This window comes from Anser anser (assembly GCF_964211835.1).
Source record: "Anser anser genome assembly, chromosome: 4".
Taxonomy (NCBI): Eukaryota; Metazoa; Chordata; class Aves; order Anseriformes; family Anatidae; genus Anser; species Anser anser.
The window spans coordinates 71030363-71049673 of record NC_139724.1 but is presented as its reverse complement, the minus strand read 5'-3'; the positions used below and the strand labels follow the sequence as shown (position 1 = coordinate 71049673).

General features: G+C 40.1%; 1 protein-coding gene across 4 annotated transcripts in view; it reads right to left on the bottom strand.

Moving 5' to 3' along the window:
- Positions 1 to 19311, bottom strand: part of FAM53A (family with sequence similarity 53 member A) — a 70094-nt gene that overhangs the window by 49412 nt on the left and 1371 nt on the right. The window contains exon 1 of one of the 4 annotated variants that reach the window (XM_083834985.1): positions 14255 to 19306. The exons of the other annotated variants lie outside the window; for them this stretch is intronic. The gene's annotated coding sequence lies outside the window, so the exon portion shown is untranslated. Of the gene's footprint in view, positions 1 to 14254; positions 19307 to 19311 lie in introns of those variants that run through there. 4 annotated transcript variants of the gene reach the window in all.

Genomic DNA, 19311 nt, shown 5'->3' with positions numbered 1-19311 from the left:
CTTTTAACGAATTGCCTGTTATTTTAAATAAAGACTTTGTAACTGCTATCTAAGCAAATATCAGATCTGAAGTTGGAACGCAGGATGGATTACCATACATGTAAAGCATCACAGACTACGGCTTAGATACCTTTGTTCTATGTTCTATTTATATGAAGAGCACTAAGTTCACTGGCTGCCTCTTCCTATCCTCAACATTCTCAAATTAGCTTCCAAACGAATGTCGCTTTCCAAACTAAGTCTCTGCCAGTATTATTCGCGATTTCTCCACAATAATTTCAAGGAACTTCTCTTCCAGTAACTTCACCTTGTTGTGTTACCAAAAACATCTTTACCCAACTCATGCTGATGATCCATTAGCAGCTTGCATTAACCACTCTTGCCTATGACTGAAATTGGTTGAGAGTGTTTCATGACCAAATCTTTATGGAATTAAAGAAATCCACACACACATACTGCCAAATTCAAACAAAGCAACAAATCTTTGAGGAAGTTTGTTTTCCTTTGCTAGATTTTAAGATATATAGTAGAAGAATACCAGAAAATAATCATTTAAAATGAATGTTTGTGTAAAATATTCCATCCTTTCCACACTGTTACTTAATAACTGCTTAAATAACCAGTAGTAGCAAGAGAAAAAAAGTCACTTGGGTTTAACTTGGGTCATGGACTCATCTAAAACTTTAAGATATTAATAGTATTAATGATACTGTTAGATTATCTTTTAAGCCTGTTGCCTTTGAGTACATCCTCAAATATTTCATATGCTAGCCATAGATTATTTCACCTTCACAGAAGTCTGTTGTGTTGGTCTCCCATTAGCCTCAGAGCTGTCCCCAAAAATCTTAATTCCTGTTCATCTTTCATCCTCGCTTATATCTAGCTTTATTTACTACAAGATGCAATGCTTACAAACGTTCATCAACAAGACATAATGCTAGCTGGATTTCTGGAGTCTCCATCGGTCTACTTTTACTGAATATGTAGTATCTTTCCAGAAAGCACCCAAAGATTTGAAATATTTACATCTTGTTCTGAAATTACCCATAGTCAAATATCAAAAGCACAAGTTCATGCTCAGTGGTAAAAATTACATAAACCCTTTCCAAAGTAAGCATCTGCCATGGAAAGTGATTCATGAAATGGTAAGCAAGTTGAAGGACAAATGTGCGAACAAAACAGTACAGCGTATTGTAATGCAAAGGGACTTCTAAGTCCCTTTTAAATCTGGTAAAGTTTGAACTAGATCTAGAAATCCCCAATAAAAGTGGAAAAAAAGGCTGACTGGAGGTCAAAAATTGTCTTTATACAGACTGAAAATATACTGAAACCAAAGAACTCAGTAACTGGCACAAGGGCTGCCAAATTCATTTTGAGGATTAAGATTTCTGCAGCTAAGAGGCTACTATAAAGAAACAGCTGAAAAGTTCAGCAGGTGTTTAATTACTAAGCATCAAGCTTTTGAGTTTTTCCCCACAAAGGAAAGAAAGCAAATCCAATAAAACTATCAAAAACAGTAGGAACAAGGTTTTGATCCATTAACTATAATAATGTATTTGTCTTTTGCCTAGTTCTTCTAATCTTCAAACATTTCACTGGATATGTAAGTGTGCATAACACAAAGTAAAATAAGAAAAGAGATGCAGGAGTATTAATCTTCAGTTAACAAGCCAACACATTCAGTTGCACACAAGGATAACGGGGAGGCAGCACAGCGCTTTCAGATTCAAACTGAATTACCATCCATATTCTTAAACCTTACTAGATGCTGACAGTAACACTCCAGAGTTACAACTGTTCAGGCCCAGGTGCTGTGCTCTCCTCTGGAACACAAGCGAAATGGAGACTCCAAAAAAATGCTTCTCATTTTAACCACTCACAGTTGTATTTCATTTGGTGTTAAAATGAGACATGCTCCATCAAAGAAGTTCTACTGCTCCTCCCATCAGCACATTCCATTTCTCAACGCTAAAATAATACTAATCTAATATACTAATATAATACTAAGCACAGACTAAGAGTATGAGTTTTAGTTCAGATCAGAAGCACACTTTGGAAGCAAATTCCGCATTTTATAGATGAAAGCTGTTCTAGGTTGCACTTCAATGTACCTTGACATGCCTTAGCTGCCACCACTCTGCTATACAACTGCCAACATGTTCCTTCCTCTGGCTATGTGTCACCCCCAGTATGGCACAGGTCTTAGTGCTACTACTAAATCAAGGCATTTTTACAGCTGGATAAAAAAGAAAACCACCTCCTCTTCTCTGGTAAAGAAGGTTTCCCAGCTGGATCAGTTCCCCGGCCTGGTTTGCCACGAACTGGACACAAATGCCTGTGTGGGCACACTGTGGGAAGCTGACACTGCTGACTGCGGTTCCTGCCCAGCTACGGGTTCAGAGAGAATAAAGGGAAAGCTATATGACACTAGCATTTTCCACACTGAGACAAACAGATTATCCTGTAGCTAGGAATTAGCTTTCCCCTTCCAAAACAAGGTTTGAACACGTTTAGCCCCAGTTTTCCTTTTCCAATTCACGCCCCTTTGACCAGCCCAACCCGGAGCACAAAGCGATGTGAGGCCTGCCCTGCAGCCTCAGCGACCAAAGGCCTAGTTCCCTGGAGCTGAGCTACTGACACTCCACAAGGAATTGCTTCTCTCATTTTCGCTAATTAACATCAGCTATTAATTAGTAAACAGGAGATTCTTACAGGTCACTCTAGCTTCACTGTGTTGTCATTTTAAGGCTTCATTAATATATCTGTACTACAGCATTTTCAAGTCTTACAAGCCCTTGACCCTCAATACCTCCTACCTTCCATATACTAAAGAAAATTCCTCATGGTATTTTTTGCATTTTTGGGTATTTTTTGTTTCAAAATCCTCTGCTGTGGTATGTATTTAATGTACCCACATAGACAGTAAGCTGCTCATTTTATGTACTTTTTCCAACCATGCTCTTCTCAGAATTGTTTAAAGGCAGCTAACTTTCTTTTCCAGTCTCTCCTTATAATGCCCTTTACGCTCATCAGCCTGAATCCCTCTCAAACTGCTTGGCACTTCAAACTAATTGAATTTTCAGTAATAGGAAAACCCTTTGACCATCCTTGTTAGGGAAACGTGGATCCTGCTGCATTTGCATTTCTTCAGCTGCTTCACAGCATGGCTCTTAGTACAATCGAGTTTTGTCTACCATTGCAACTGCATACCCTACTTCCTATGCAAGCCACAAGCATACCCAAACATGCACATCTCTGCTGTCACCAAAACTAGACAGGTAGTGTCTGAACTTGCCTGCCTCAGCTGCTGAGACCCTCCAAGCCTCAAGGTAATAATAGCAGCTCCTGGAGGTCCAAATTGGATCAGGTCCTACGAGATTACAGCCATCCTTCCCTTAGCACACCATCCTTTAATGGAGCCTGATTAGGTAAGAAGTGAGAAAGCTGAGCCATCCAAGACAAATATGCATGACAAAAGACGTTAGCCTCCCTCTGTCCTGGAAGACACTTGATTTTACTGGGATGGCCTTAAGCTGGGGGGTGGGAGGTGAGAGAGGTGGAGGTAGAGAAGCTATTTTCCTTACTAAAAGGCAGACTAACAGAGAGGAATAAAATGAACGGGATACAAAAAGACTCCAAATACAACAGCAAGCCAAAGCTAACATTCCTCAGAGATTGAGAATGAGCTGTGATGGAATCAGCATCACCATTATCTCCGATTTAAAGTTCCGTTGTACAACACAAATATTCTGAAGTCTGAGAAGAATGTAATTTGTTATTGTACAGTACTAAAGGAAAGAGGTTTTATTATTATATTTCTATAGCACTATTTAAAGAAAGGAGGGTTTGAGGTTTTATTTCTTAAATTTTAGCCACAAGTAGTAATGTCTTGCAACATCTCTGCCAAAATTAAGGGCAGAGAGAAAAAGCGCGCATGTCACAAATTCTGCATCTTCTCAGTGATGTCACCAGGGTCTTTTTTGGGAAAAATACTAAAAATACAGATTCTCCCCCACAGTCAACTGGAGGATGCCAGAGGCTCATCCAATTTGACAACCTACTTTCAAAGCGATGAAGAGTCCTGTTGAAGAATATAAAGCCAATTCAAAAATCTCTTCTTGGCTCTAAGAGAACAAGGCAGCCAGACTCATTTCCAACCCACTCCTACTCCTCTGCATCCTGCAGGACACAATGTTCCAGCAACAGCTCATCGTGCTGGGAAAATTTACATTTGTTTGAAACGCTTCTAACAATTTCTTCTCTGTCTCTGGAAGTTCCATCTTGGATAAAGAAAAGATCACAAGATTTTAGATGATTTCCCCATAACACTAATGTAGGTGTCTCTTGATGGTTGTAATTCCACAGTTCTGCCTATGGGACTAATACTGCCCAATGAGACTGTAGGTCATTAACTTTTTTCTTCTTTCATATTATTTCCTACTCTTTGTTCCGCGAGCTACATGGAGCCCTTATTACCAACAATCCTATAAAGACATACTTAGCCAGCTCCCAGCAGAAGAAAAGGATTAGCTAGAGTCAAAATTCCAATTCGGATAAGTAGGTCCTTTAAAATATTATCTCTGCTTCAGCAAGCCAAAGCAGCTAATCACCCCAGCAGTACTAACTCCAGATCTAGATGGTTTTGCTACTAGACTCTAGATGAAAGATGCTGTGATTTGTGCCTCCTGGCACTTTTCACAGCATCCAGGAAACATTTCAAAATTGAAACATCACACAAAACCAATCAAGTTTTAACAGAGCATTGTGTGTCCCATCCCAACTTAGTCTTGCTTCAAGCATAACTACAAGACCATTTTTTTTTTTTAGAAAGTGTTAAACTAATACTTTATGACATCTGAAAGAAACTACATAATATCTGGTTTCTTGCAATGCAAAATTCTGCCTTCCAAATGAAAAGAGAGCAGTCTACTCTTAAAATGACACATTTACCACAGTGCTAAGAAGTTCACAGGGAGGGTAAGCATTCCTTGTAACATAAGTCTATTATTAACAACTTTTAACCCAGAAAGGTTCTTGATAGCAGGCATTTCAAGAAAATTTGGACTTTTGCTCTTTTTAGCACTAATCTGCAGGGTTTACTTTGAAGCCTTCCAAAATTCCAAATCAAGTCTAGTGCTTTAATTAGAAAGTTTCCTGCAACTATAGAACTATTCATCAGTGTTTCAGGGGGACAGGTACTAGAGGTGAACGCCCCGATTTCCAGGTTATTCCAGCATGCTATACTTAAGGGGTCCTCTCTTTGTATATAGTTAACTAGCACCCTGTTGTGCTGATGATTTCTGAGGTTCTCTACAAAAAGCAAAAAAATTGTGTATTAGAATGACAAAGTTAAGTTTCTGATCCAAAAGGGGTGAAGAAAATATGGTTAATAACCATAGTTTGTAATCTATAAAAGTCATTACATAACTGTCTAGCAATCCTGTTTAAACAGTAGTGCTCCCTGAAGAGTTCAAATGTGACCAAAAAAAAGCAAGGACCAACACCACCCCCTACACATACTAGAATACAAAACGAAGCCAGATAAGCTAGTTGCAACATTTACAGTTCAGAGATTTTTTTAAAGACTAAAAAGGTATTCCTTGAGCTACAGAATCTCTCAGCTTTCTCTATACAATTCTTTCATAAGCCAGTTTTTATTAGAAGAAAGCCTCAACATTATGAGGTGTTCAAGCCTGGATTATGGTTGCCACAACTCCACCAGAAAACCACAGAAAAAGGGCAAGAAAAATATGCTAGAAGGCATCCTTTATATTAAAGGACGGACACTAGATTCAGGTTTCTTAGATATTCCACAGACTCAGGAAGCATAAGCAATATAAGGAGCTCAAAACAGTCCACAGAAGAACACGCCTCACTTAACATGCAAGACAGGACTATATTTTAGCATCCTAAGGCTGAAGAACTAGGATTTGGATTGTTATTGCCTCCAGTGATAAAAGAGTAAATATCAGGTCCACTTGCCTCAAATGCAAGAGTCATAATGGAGCCAAAATTTCACTGCATTTTGATCCTAAAGCATCACCATTCTAACAGCAACTGGTCACTGAGACAGCTCTGACAAAAATATGAACTGTTACTAAAATAAGACCGCATCCCATACATTCATTTATACTCTAAACCCCACACTTCAGATGTGAGAGCTCCTATGAGGAAGGAGCAAAGCCACAACCATCAAATTCAGCCTTTGGACTCTTACTTAAAATGCAACATGTTTTGGCAAATCCTCTGAACTCAAAGGGAACAAGAAGTACTCAGTTTTCTGATTGAAAAAACAGACCTTGTTCAAAGGCTCCCATGTGAGATGGAGAAAAATCTGCAAGCAGAAGCACCAGAATTAAACTAAAAAGAATATCCTGGCTTAAGGTGGTGGTTTCCAGTTTGCAAAATTCACAGCCAGATGATGTGCTGGAAAGAGGTTAAAGGTGATACTTCAGTATAGACGTTCTCCTTCACAGGCAGGACCCATCCAGCTTGGATGAGAAATACATAGAAAAGAAGGCCTAAAACTGTTTTCATAAAATTTGATTTAGAAATGGAAGATTTTACTCTTTTACAAAATGAACTGTTGTCTGTAAGAAATACTACCCTTAGTTTCTCAAGTTACTATCAGGTGGTTTGGGTTTATTTTTAAATCAGGAAGAGTCTCTTTCCAGAAAGGAGAAGGAAGGGCGAAGATGGGGGATGTTATGAAACGTATTTCTCAAAACAATGGAAGCAGTGGTGAAGTAAGCTCAAGAGACTTTTTCCAGGTCATATGGTAATGTATCACCACATAAAACTAAGGTGAAGAACTCAACCCAATGCCAAAGGTTAAAGCTTTTATTATTGCCAGCTTACAGCAGTATGAAGTCTCAGTCTCCCACGTTTAAACCCATCTTTCAGACTTCAGGAAGACAAACATTCACATCACAGATGTGATGTTATCCTGCATCTTCTGAAGTATCTTTGTCAGACCGGAAAACAGATGAGCTGTGCCTTGTGTCTGATCCCATACCAAAATGCTTTTGGTACTTATGTTTTCTTTTTCTAATAATGTACCACTACTTAAATACAGGCAAGGCTTCCATTAATTTTGCTAAAGGATTTAAGATACATACATCCTTTAGCAAAATTATACTATGTTTGGAGTTGCATTTGAATTTGCTATCAGCGTTAGCCCATGACCTGTCACCTCCCTGCAATGTGCAAGCCCGACTTTTTCCTCCTTCTCAGCACGACTGCAGAAAGCACAGACACAGTCCTATATAGTGCTGAGGAACAGGAAGTCTGCTCCACTGAGGCTTTTACACACAAACTCCAAGCCCTTTGCTTTAGCTATAATTATGAAATAATGACTATTAGCACATTTAGTTTAAGACCGTACTAGCTCAAACTAGATATTATTGCCTGTTTAAGTAGTTCAAATCAAAACCTAGTGGGCAAGCACCACGTAAAGAGCATTACTTTTACTTACAGTCTGTGACATTACTGAAAGCTTGGAGCCCAAGTCTTCCCCTCTCCACATACTGTTTTTAGAAGTATTCTGTTTGTTCTATTTAAAACCAATGGATCGTCATTGAGTATAGAATGCACCAAATGAGACAAAATTCAGATTCACTACAAGTAATTTATTATTATAGTGTTTGAAGAAATGTGCATACCAACCTAAGTCTACCATGCTCCCACTAAAGCAAGTGATAGTGATTACATGAGACCCAGAAGACTGTATTTCACTCTAAAGCTTGTGAAGAGTAATAAGATGAACCAGCCCTACTACTGCGGTACTTGCTTCACTCCAATTAGAGAAAAGGCAGGGGAAAAACTGAAGGTAATAGTATCACCTACTTTCTCTTAGTGATTGCACTTCAAATGAGAAGTTACACAGGTATATGCTTTAAGAACAGGCCTGAAAAACCCATAGCACTGACCCCTAACTTGTATGGTAGTGACAGTGCACACCCATGACAGACTGAAATCAGTAGTAAGGTATATTACCAGATATATTACTAGACCCCATGGGCTTGGTGGGAAGGGATTATACAGATCTCTTCCGTACACCCTGCTCCCAAAACACACACAGCTATTAAACCTCCTCCTACTTGCCTTCGGGTTCATTCTGGAGAGTTTCAAACATCTGGTTCATTTGTTTAAAATAAAAAGCCCAACTAGTAAGTTTGTTTTTATGATCCCAAGTGTGAAGTGTTCTTGCTGTAGGCCTCAGGCCAGGTGAAAAACATTTGTGCTAAGATGCTACTTCATGGCATTTCAGAGATCTAATGAGCTGTATAATCTGCACACAGGGAAGTCTCCCTAACATTAGCCCGCATACAAGCATGGAAGTTAAAAACAAGGAACCTGCAGCAGTCCGAATATTTTCCAATAAATAGTACAGCTGGTGAATTAAAGATACTGCTAAATTTAGAACTCAAGTGCTTAGCAGTGTCCTGTAAATATCCATGCATCTCAGATCTTACAACAACATGGAGAACACTCGCCCCAGTCTCACCACTCTTAATATGGAGAATTAGGACAAGATTTCTCTCTGAGTACTACACCTAATTTAGGAAGGTTTCAATCTTTGTCTCAAAATTATAACTCTCCAGAAGGTCATTTTGTAATTGTACCAAATGAGCACAAGTATGCATGTATCCTTATTTTGGCAGTTTATGACAAATACACTGCATTTTCATGTAAAACCCAGAAGTCTAAGACAAGAAAGCAAGTTACAGGTAGAGATACGCAACAGCAAAGTCCTCTACAAGCTTCCACACAAGTTATGCAAGTAAAAGTTAAAGCTTTCTGCTATATCATCTATCTTGAAAGAGCACAGAAACGCATTGAGCAGACATGAGATATGCTGCATAACAACGCAAGTTCCCTTTCCTGGCCCAAACTTGTTCTCCATCATGGCTATCTAATTTCTTACTGAAGAAACTAGTTCATCTGACAAGAGACACCACCTCAAGAACTTTAGGAGACAGCACACTGAAAGACCAGGTTTTGTAACACCCATCTAGCTTCCTCTTCCATTAGAGCTCAGAAAAACCCAACATTGCCCTCAGCTTTTAAGCAGCGTGAGTTGTCTGTAACAAAAGTGTCAGACATCACATTACAGATACCAAAACTAAATGCTGGCTTGACAAAGTTGTTGCTGGTGCTGCTTACTGTGCTAAACTGCATTTCTTGTCTTAATTTGGTGGTTTTCAACTTCTGTTTTGCACATCCCCATAGGTTTTTGAATACTGATGTCTCTGAGTAGGTCCACGCTACATATATATACTGCTCTGCAACATGAGCCCTCAGAAACAGTCCACAAATGCTCAAAGCATGAGCAGACCATAAATTAAAGTTCACTATAGTCATGCGATGAAATAAAAAAAGGAAAGCAGTACAGACATTGATATTGCGTGCACTTTCAACGTTCAGTTCAGACGGTGCTTGACGTGTAATCAGGGACATCTCTCTTGCCATGTTTATTAAGCTACTTCAATAAAACCAAATTCAGTTGAGCTATGCAGCTCGAGCTTTCCTAGTTCACCAGAGCATTCCAAAAGCAAGGGAACTTTGTCCATGCATCCAGCTGTTCAGTGTGTTGAGGCTGAAATCAGAAAATGCTGTTACGGGCTCAAGACACAAACTAAGGGGTACAAAACTGCAGCAGGTATTCAGGAAAAGCATTTGTAATAATTACATGAATTAAATTTCCTGTGACAAAGGAAGTTACACCATGTAAGAGAAGACAGCTGTGCCAAGTCAGGGAAAAATAGTTTAAAATGAACACCCGTAGAAGTTGAATCGGTTTGGTTTTTTTGCTTTTTAATACTGAAAGACAGCCTTCTGCTTGGTGGAAAGTCTCAGGCTTTTCAGCGAGCACTACCTCACCACTATCAGCTGTTTAACGAATGACTCACTGATTCTACAAGCAAGGTCTGTGGAGAGATTCATTTGCCAAAGTAGATTCATAGAAGTCTCTAGGACTCCAAATCATGTTTACTCACCCCGTGCAGGGTACCAAGCCTTAATGCAAAACCATACTCCTGTATGGAAAGCAAGTGCACACAAGGTGCCAACCAGTACATATGGATTATGGGTTGTACTTCAGGTAGTATAGGGCACAGTAACTCAGTTTTAGTTGAGCCAAAAAATGCCAAGTAAGAAGTGTAAGTAGGGGAACGGGAAAGCCTTCTGTTCCAACCTTTACTGAGTAGGACACAAGTCTGGCAGTTTTAAATGGTGGCAGGTAAATTGCTTGACTAGCAAGTCAAGCACACATCCACAGGCAGCACTGCAAGAGAGGACAGGACCAGGAGCGTTTAAAAGGGAAACGTCCCCCTCTCACTTGGGCAATTAGTTTACAGATGACTGTTCTGACAAGATCAGCTTCTGGTAACCAAGTTGAAGGACAAAACAGTAAAGATTTTATCATATAAAGTCAACAGCAAGAGAGATGCAAGCTTGTACTTTCAGTTCTTCACCTGAAAACTCTCAGCCTTTCAAATGAGGTCTTTCAATACTGATAAAAAGTGTGCTTTCATCTAAAAACACTTTTAAATAAGCCTCTGAAATTACATCTGAGATTCTGGCATCCTCACTCTAGCAAAGGTTAAACATGCCATAGTCTGCATAAGGCAGTAGTAAAATGTTTTCTGCTGAAAGTTCTGAAATGCCAAACCACTGAGATAGAGCAAAGTCAACGGCTGAGCACCTGGACCCAAAGAGTATGTCAGGGATAAACAAGCTTTTGACAGCTGCAGCTTATTCTGCAGGTGCAAGAAGCATTTACTTCAGTTTGTTCAGTTTAACAGTTAGGTCAGAATTTACAAACAGGTTTGGTTTTATTTGATCCTGCTCGATTGAGAAACAGGGAAGAGGGAAGGAACAGCCTCAGTCACCCCCAGCCTTCTCTCACAAATTCTAAACTCCTGCTGGAAATTGTGCTTATGGGCAGTCAAGATCACTAGGGCCAAATATTGTTTTCAATTCAGTTCATTTGAAACCCAAGTGCTGCTTTGAAATGTTGCAATTAATCCAGTTCATTTAATATAGTTTAATTTAATAAAGACTTTGACAAACAAGGTACATTGAATTTAATCTCGCTTCCAACTGAAGAATTATGCATGTCTTGCTATGTCAGAAAACAGTGAAATTAATCAATTTTTGTATATATTTGTATGTTAAGGCTCTCTGTAGTGCACCCTAGAAGACAATAAAGTTTAGATTCAATGATAAGCAGTTATTTTGCTGCTGAATACACTACTACAAATTGAGCACCTACACTTAATACAGAAAAGCCTTACACAACCCAGTGTTACCCCACCTTGAAAAAGACTTTCTGAACACATTTCCCACACAGCTCCCACTGCACCAACCTCAGTCGCAGTTTCCACAGCCCAACTTGTCTAACAGCATCACCAACAGCAGGATGCATCCAGCTAAATAAACCTGAAAAAAGCATCCTCCCAACGAAATCCACGTTTCTCAAGTACTAAGGAGCTTGGAGCAATTAATTCAGCTGTAGGTGTCAGAAGTAAGCAAGCAAATCCCACACTGGCAGCTAACCTGAGGACAGGAACAGGGATATTCCTTGCTGTGAGTGCACAAATGCTGCACATAAGCATAGTGTTAGTGTTATTCCCCACTTTGCACACACCCCCATTCCCAGCACACCACCACCTTTTTGAGGAAGTATTTCTCAGTTCTACTACTCCACGGCAAAAAAAAAAAGTTTGGGGACAACAGCACAGAGCTATTTCTATATTAACAGTTTGAGGAGGTAATGTAGTGATTTTATTTTAAGCCACTGTTATGCAAATAAGCGAACAAAACACCCTTATTTTTAAGCATAAAACCTATATATTATTTAATCAAAATACAAATACGTATTAACTACCTAAGCTATATTCAATACACATTTCACCATCCACACTGTGTTTAACCCCTGGATTCCAAGAGATGCTGCCTTACTTTTGTCAGCACATTGGAGGTTAGAAGTGATCACTGAAGTACACTTAGCTAGGATTCTACGGACTAACATGAAACATTTTTAGAGAAGAATTACCAGCATTTTTAAGCCTCTTCTCAATTTAAGACTGCAGCAAGGATGCATGTTTGTCTTGGATGTCCAGACATCCAAGGATGGATGTCTGTCTCCTTAGAGCATGCAAAGGTAAAAAAAATGCTTACAAGAAATTATTACCCCTTGTAACCAAGTACATCAAAATTTTAACTGTACTTGACTGTATCTGGGTGATGAGGGCAAACTGCTGTACATGTAGAGACCATAAACAATGCAACAATTAGGGCAAAGCTGATGAAGTAGCTGGAAAGCAGGGACGTAGATTATTCTGAAGGTTTACAGGAACAGAGACTAAAGAACAATGAGTACTTCCAGAGCTGCGTCAAACAACCATAAGAGAGACAAGGCTCACAGAAGCCCACCTCTATGAAGTGCAAGACTCCCTACATCAATCAAATTAGAATTCAGTGAGGCAGGAGAGATGTCGTGAAAGCTAAGATTTGAAAAAAAGAAAGTTACACCCACAGAGAAATCAGCAAATACTTAATCCAAGAAAAGTACCTTAAAAAGTTAGCCCCAAGTAGCGGGGTTTATTCTTCAATGCTTAGCTTGTGATACAAGAGGAATTCAGCTTAAGAATGGAAAGCTTAAAACAACTGTAACTACAGATAACTTCAGAGTGACTCCACAATACCTGCAATTATTTGCAAGATACCGGAATTAGGCTGGTGTGTGATAGATTTGAGCCCAGACACCAACAAATCACTTTTTAAAAAATAAAAACAATTTTGGACATCAGTTTCAGAAGCTTCCCTTCATCCCATGTGTGCCTTCAAAATAAAAAGTTAAATTCAGGTGACTGGTCTCCAGCCCCCCGGATTTCAGTAGATCCCCAGGGGAAGGGGTGCAGGCAACCTGTTATAAGCACTATGACATCCCAGTAACGGGGCTTACTTGGACACTTCAGTTCAATGAGCTCTGATGCTGGCAAGCAAGTAAAGGCTGCACGGTGAGAGCAGCCTTGTTGGATAACCACGCTCAGAGAGCACTTACCAGTGGTACATGGGAGAACACACCAAGCACGCGTCCAGTTCAACTCACTGATTTCATTGCCAACAACAAATGGTGAGAAAGAGCGGGCTTGGGACAATAGGAGAAGGGTAGAAGAACGGCAAGGCAATTACAATTCTGCACAACTGACACACTGGAAAAGTGTTCTGGAAGATATCAGATACAATTATGGAAGATATGCTCAGGCAGCATTACCCAACCAACCGAGGCAACAGCGAGTTGAGTTCCTCAGAAGGAAGCTGTTGGCTATGCTGGATCAACAAGCTGACCTTGAAACAATGCTGGGCTGTTGTAATGAAGTCAAACGCATGGGGATGCATAGACAAGCATGCCAGCTCCAGGGCATATGAAACAGTCTTTTTACTCCGCGCAGCACAGGAAAGCCTCAGCTGGAGTACAAAGTTGGGCTTTGAGCACCACGCTTGAAGACCAGTGTGAGCTAACTTGGGTGCTTAGAAAAGAACAAGAACGATTAGAGCTGAAAACAACGTGACCTCTCGGGAAGAAGTGAAGACACTGGCCTTACTTAGGTCAACAGCATCACAAGGCTGCAGGGAGTGAAGGGAGACAACACACAAGGGAACAGGAACACGACAAAAAACAGTTCAAATATATTTAAAGAATTACTACGCGGAAAATAATATGCCCAGGGTATTAGGCAGTAAGCTTGAGCTGCAGTGATGAAGATGTCGAATTCCATATTCAAAAGAAGCTTTAATGCCAAGAACAGCAAAATGCTGAACTGGAGAGAAAGTAGAGCTAAACTTCTCTTCTGAATCACATTAGATGCATAATCCTGTCACAGGGCAGTAGACTCACAACCAGCCCACATCCTTTTCAGCCCTTTTGGGGCTACCTCAATTTCAAGCTACTATGTGTTTGCTATCATCCAACAGGTGAGTTTTATTTGGAATGGGCTAGAAGTCAGTCTTTTGATTTTTCAAATTAAGACTCCATTAGACATTTAATTTGCTTGTCCAGGTGAAATATAGTGTACAACAGAAAAGTCACACCTGCCTTATACCTTCCTCATGCAGAAATAGATCAAGTCCAGTTATCTCCCACAGCAGTATGAGAGTTTTGTCAACATTGTAGTATCCTGCTGGTATTTTCTGCTCTGGCCAACAGAATCCAGAATCAGATGTCTCCAGGACGATGTGTACTTACCCTGCTGACAACCTAGAACCAGCACTTCGGTGATGTAAGAGCTTCCATTGATGTGGTGTCACAAAGCATCCTCACAGAGCGCACACACACACACCTTCCACTGCAGCTGCAGCCTTGGGCCTGGTTACAGCTTCCTGCCTCTGGAAAATGCTGCATGCAAACCAAGTACTCCAAAATAAAAACAGATCCAAAATCTTGCAGACATGGAGCTGATACAGGGGGCTTTAGTTACAGCCAGTCAGAGAGGAAGTCTGTGCCTGAAATAAGTTACACGCTCGCATTTCAACTGCGAAAATCAAAGCTGAGAAACTGGGGAAAAATGAAACCGGGGAAAAAATGAACTGAGTGCCTAAGCACAAACAGGACACCTAAGAAGCACACAACAGTTAGACAAAATACTATGTTTTTTCCTCCTCTGTAATAGTTGCAGTGTACAAATAGTTCTCCAGGTACTGGTCTGATTTGCTTAAATGCCATGCTTCTGAACAGATTTGTGAAACGTGAGAGCAGCAGCAGTCCACCTTGCCCTCCAAGGGTTCAGAAATTTCTTACTCAAATACTGGAGCAGACAGCCCTGGTCAGGATGTAGTGCTAGCAGAAGATACAGTAAGCAAGGACACATAGCTGAGCTTCAGTGGACTACCACACATACTGAGAAGTGAACAGCCTAACCTTAAAATTCACAGCAGTATCTTCTAACCAGTAACTCTGCCTTTCAACAGCCCCTCCTTAGAGCAAACCCCAACACTTCAGTTTAGCCTCCCCAAGATACCCACATGTATCAAATTCATCAAGATTCACTTCAAATCACTTTTTAAAAATGCAAAGATTAAGTTTTGGGTACCCACGCTCTTCCCCCTCCCCACTAGAAGAGATATGTGCCATGTTTTAGCTAATTAAGGCAGTAGTTATTCAATGTTTTCATTACTCCTCTCTCCTCCTCACTAAATATTGTATCAAATTATGCTGTGGAGCACAGCAGCAGACTTAGAGCATGCTTACACACCACTATGCTCAATTACAGACAGGACATAATGAATGATTATTTGCCACTACTATTAGTATGGGATAAGCAAAGAGGTTATTACTTCATTTTTAAATGAAATAGGATTTCAAAATTCTAAATATCAGTTTATCAAAAAACTACTGGCATACACACCAATCCTAGGTACCTAAATACATCCCTTCAAAACAAACCACACCATCAAACAGCACACAGAACAGATGTCTCCTACGCTATGACAGCAAAGCTGCTTCACGCCATGATATGAAAATCACCTGCAACCTCAGTGGCCATCTTTGTGTTGAATACGGAACACTGAGCTGCCAGAGACAGCACCCTGCAGATCCAGAGCCATCCGGCCTCAAGCATGTTTCAACAGCTTGGGGTTTGATTCATGTTCTGCATCGCACCACAGACCCCAAGCAAACAAACCAGCCTTCTTCACATCCTGCACGTGACTTCTGGGTTCTAGGAGTCGATACAGCAACAGGGTTTGATAGAGAAATGACATGCGGGCTTTTTGCTTCTTCCTTAAATACGTGAAGTTTTCATCCCTCTAAAAACAAAATAGGTCACACCAACAGAAGCCTCAAAGAACGGCAAGTGCATTTGTCAGTGGGAAAACGGGGAGTTAAAGGAAGCAGTGGCCTTTAAAACAAGAATTTGCCCTATAAGCAAGACTTTGATGGGTGGAATAAAGAACCCAAACATCACGCAGTATCCACTAGTAACCATACGAAATGTGAGCAAGATAGGAGTACTTTACTACTACAAAGTCTAAAGCCACAATTAAGGCAAAAAGTAATATACGCACAGAGTACTGAAATCAAGGATTTAGTGCCATTTACCTCAACATAAGCTGCACGGAGAAAAGTTAAACATGCCGTAATAATAATTTGAACTGCTCAATTAAGTTAAAAAACACATTTACCATACAAATTAAAAAAACCTCCCAAACCCCTCAAAGGCATTAAAGCTGTTCAGTGTTATTTGAGATGCAAATTACAGACCTAAAGTTAATATAACACCAACAGAAGTTCCTATTATTCCTATTCATGGCTCAAGGGGAGGTGACAGTAGAAAGGAGCCACAGCCTTGTTGTACAAGGTCTCCTTAGGACAGTAGAGGTGCTAGTTTGCTTTTAAAGATAACTCACCTTAGCTTTTAAATAGAAATTGCCAAATTACAACTGATCTTTCATAAACCCATAAGTCTTAAATGCATTAACAAATGCAAGCCAACTGCCTGGGCCGGCTGGGGGCTATTAAAGGGAAACAGGGATTATTCAGAAAAAGAGGAATCCAGATTCTGCCTTCCTGCATCGCAGATCCCAGCACAAAAGTAAAGGTATAGACAGTGCTGCTGCAGTTATTTCATCAACCCTTTCCTGTAGCAGCTGGGTTCCAATTTTAAAGCTCAGCAAATGCAGGAACAGCTTTCTTCCATCTCAGATGCCTTTCCCACAACGACACGCGTTTCTGCCTATACAGAGACAGTTTTGCAAATGACACTTCTAATGACAGCTCCAGGCAAAATACTGTTTGATTTCACACTCCTAGCTCCATCTGCAGACACACCTACACACGCTGAAGGGCGATTACCATCGCTGGCACCGGGCGAGGGTCTCTGAGTGCCTCCAGAGCTCTAGGCCTGCAATCTGATGCATCACTGAAAGTATTCTTCCCTGCACTTAAATACAAGAGGTTAATTTTCATGGGAACTTCAACCAGTGCTGTCATACCAAATTCAGAGCAACGATGCTAGCGTTAAGTCATCAGAACCCTTGATCTTACCGCTAACATCAACAAGCGTAGCGTAAGTGATGGCCTGCATTTCAATAAAATATAACCAAGTACTAACAGCAGAAAGCCAATTATATGTATTTTTTATAATTCAGTAAGTTTTCCTTATGTAAAGTAACTTAAAGACTTTATGCATTCTAAAGCACGATTGTGAACTGTTTGCATAAAGGAATATTGCTGCCAGTAAACCAACGGCCATAACCCAGATCACATATGTAGCAACAACCCGGCCTACCACCTCACCCCAACCTAAAAATTAGCAGAAGCAGGGCCTTCAGAAGGCATTTCTGCCCACTACAAAGCGTTAAGTCAGGAGTTTCTTGCCAGCTTGTCGATGACATCATTTTCCCAAAATGACTGAAACAAAAAAACAGTACAAGTAGTAAAATAAAGGCAGTATTAAAGAGATGACAATTACCTTGATTTCAGGTTTTTCTACACTTGCAGAGTACTGCAGTATCCAGCCATATCATCACAGAAAAAACTGTAACAGTTCTAGACTTAAAACATACCTCCCTTTTGAGAGCGGCAGAAACTCCTTAAAGAAAGCCATTTTCTGAAAAATTGACTGGTTTTACAGACTCTCTTCCTCTCTGGACTGCAGTATTTCACTGATGGCACGGATCTTGTTAGCCACATCTAAAGCGAAGTTGTCAATGGCTACCTCTCAGGCATGCAGTCAATCGATTCAAACAACTTACCTGCCAGGAAGCCATCAGCCAGTACACTACACTGACCTCAGGCAGCTGATTTCCCAGCCTTGAATTTCCTCTCCAAAATTAACAAGGAGAAGGCTACCTGCCATTCACTCCTTCAGGAGTGTTCCTAAAGCCCTTCACAGCTTTGGGGTTGCCACCTCCCAGCAGGCTTCTATTACTCACATAACCTAGAATAAGAGTTACAGCTACTCCTGTACCAAACAGGAATTTCTTAAGTTTTCTACCAAAATATAAACTTAAATAAAAATTTATAAATTTCTGTGGATTGTACAAGACCAAAGATTAGGTCCTATGAACATTTTAGCTCCAAGATAATTCTTACATTAACTAGAGATCTCAAGAATGTAACCTAAAAATAGCCCAATGAGTTTATTCTACAGAAATAAAAGTTTCAAGCAAGCAAAGATTTTTCCTAAGAAAAGCTCAACCTGTATGCTTGCAGACAAGAAGGAAACTCACCATTGCCGAGAGGCAAAACTGCTGTGTATATTACCACCTCCAAACTATGCAAGAAGAAATGAAAACCACAACATAAATACTAATACTTTCCCTTAAAGGTTTAATAAGGCTTCTTACTGCTATTTAAGAAAGCTCGAAGCAAAACCAGAAAGGACAAATTCTTAAAACAAAAACTCAAAGCCAGTAACAAAAAAGTGTAGGGGCAAAAAAAAAAGAATCATGTTTGGAAAGTTTTAAGTACACATGCTTCTAAAGGGAATAATCTATCAAACCACAGGAGGTGACTAGAACTGCCATCATCACTGCTAGCACAAAGGAATGTAGATTGGGGGGAGGCAATAGAGGAAGGGGGAGAAAGAAGAGGGAAGGGAAAAGGGCAAGGAACTAAAAGAGGGAGCTACAATAATGGTTACCAGACTCCCAAGGAATTCCTACAGGAAAGTATAAATCCTACACAGCAAAATAAAACAACCCAAAATAAAAGAGCCAGTGCAATATATTGAAAAATCTCTCAAAGTTAAGCTCTCAGTTTATTTGCCCACCGTATTTTCATAAATTTGGTTTTATGCCATACACTAAGCTTCCAAAAGCTAACTCCAATGTTGCAAATACACACAGTTCTTCTTCCAGCCTCCTTGTCCTTCCCAATCACAGTAGCCTGCCCAAAACAGCTTTCAAGAGAAAACAGGGAAGTTTAACTACCCCAAATCTAAAATATCCCCATATAATTATTTAATCAGCTTTAATTCTTCCACTTAAGAGACAATAACTACGGGTTACACACTGGCAGATACAGGCCGCTAGAGGACAGACAGATTACCCCAGCACAAGATATCCTCTCAGGATATCATCAGGGGGATCCTACAGATCAGTATTTTAAGTTTACATCTAACAGCCAGCTCACGCTTCCGTGTGAAGAGCAGAATCTTGTTATTGACAGAAATGAGAGAAGATTAAAAATACTGGACTGATAGTATTTCCCAGAAATTCAGCATAAATGGATAACAAACTGATTTTTTGGTTAGGAATTCCTCGCTAGCCATATGGAAACCACCTCACGTAAAACTACCTGGA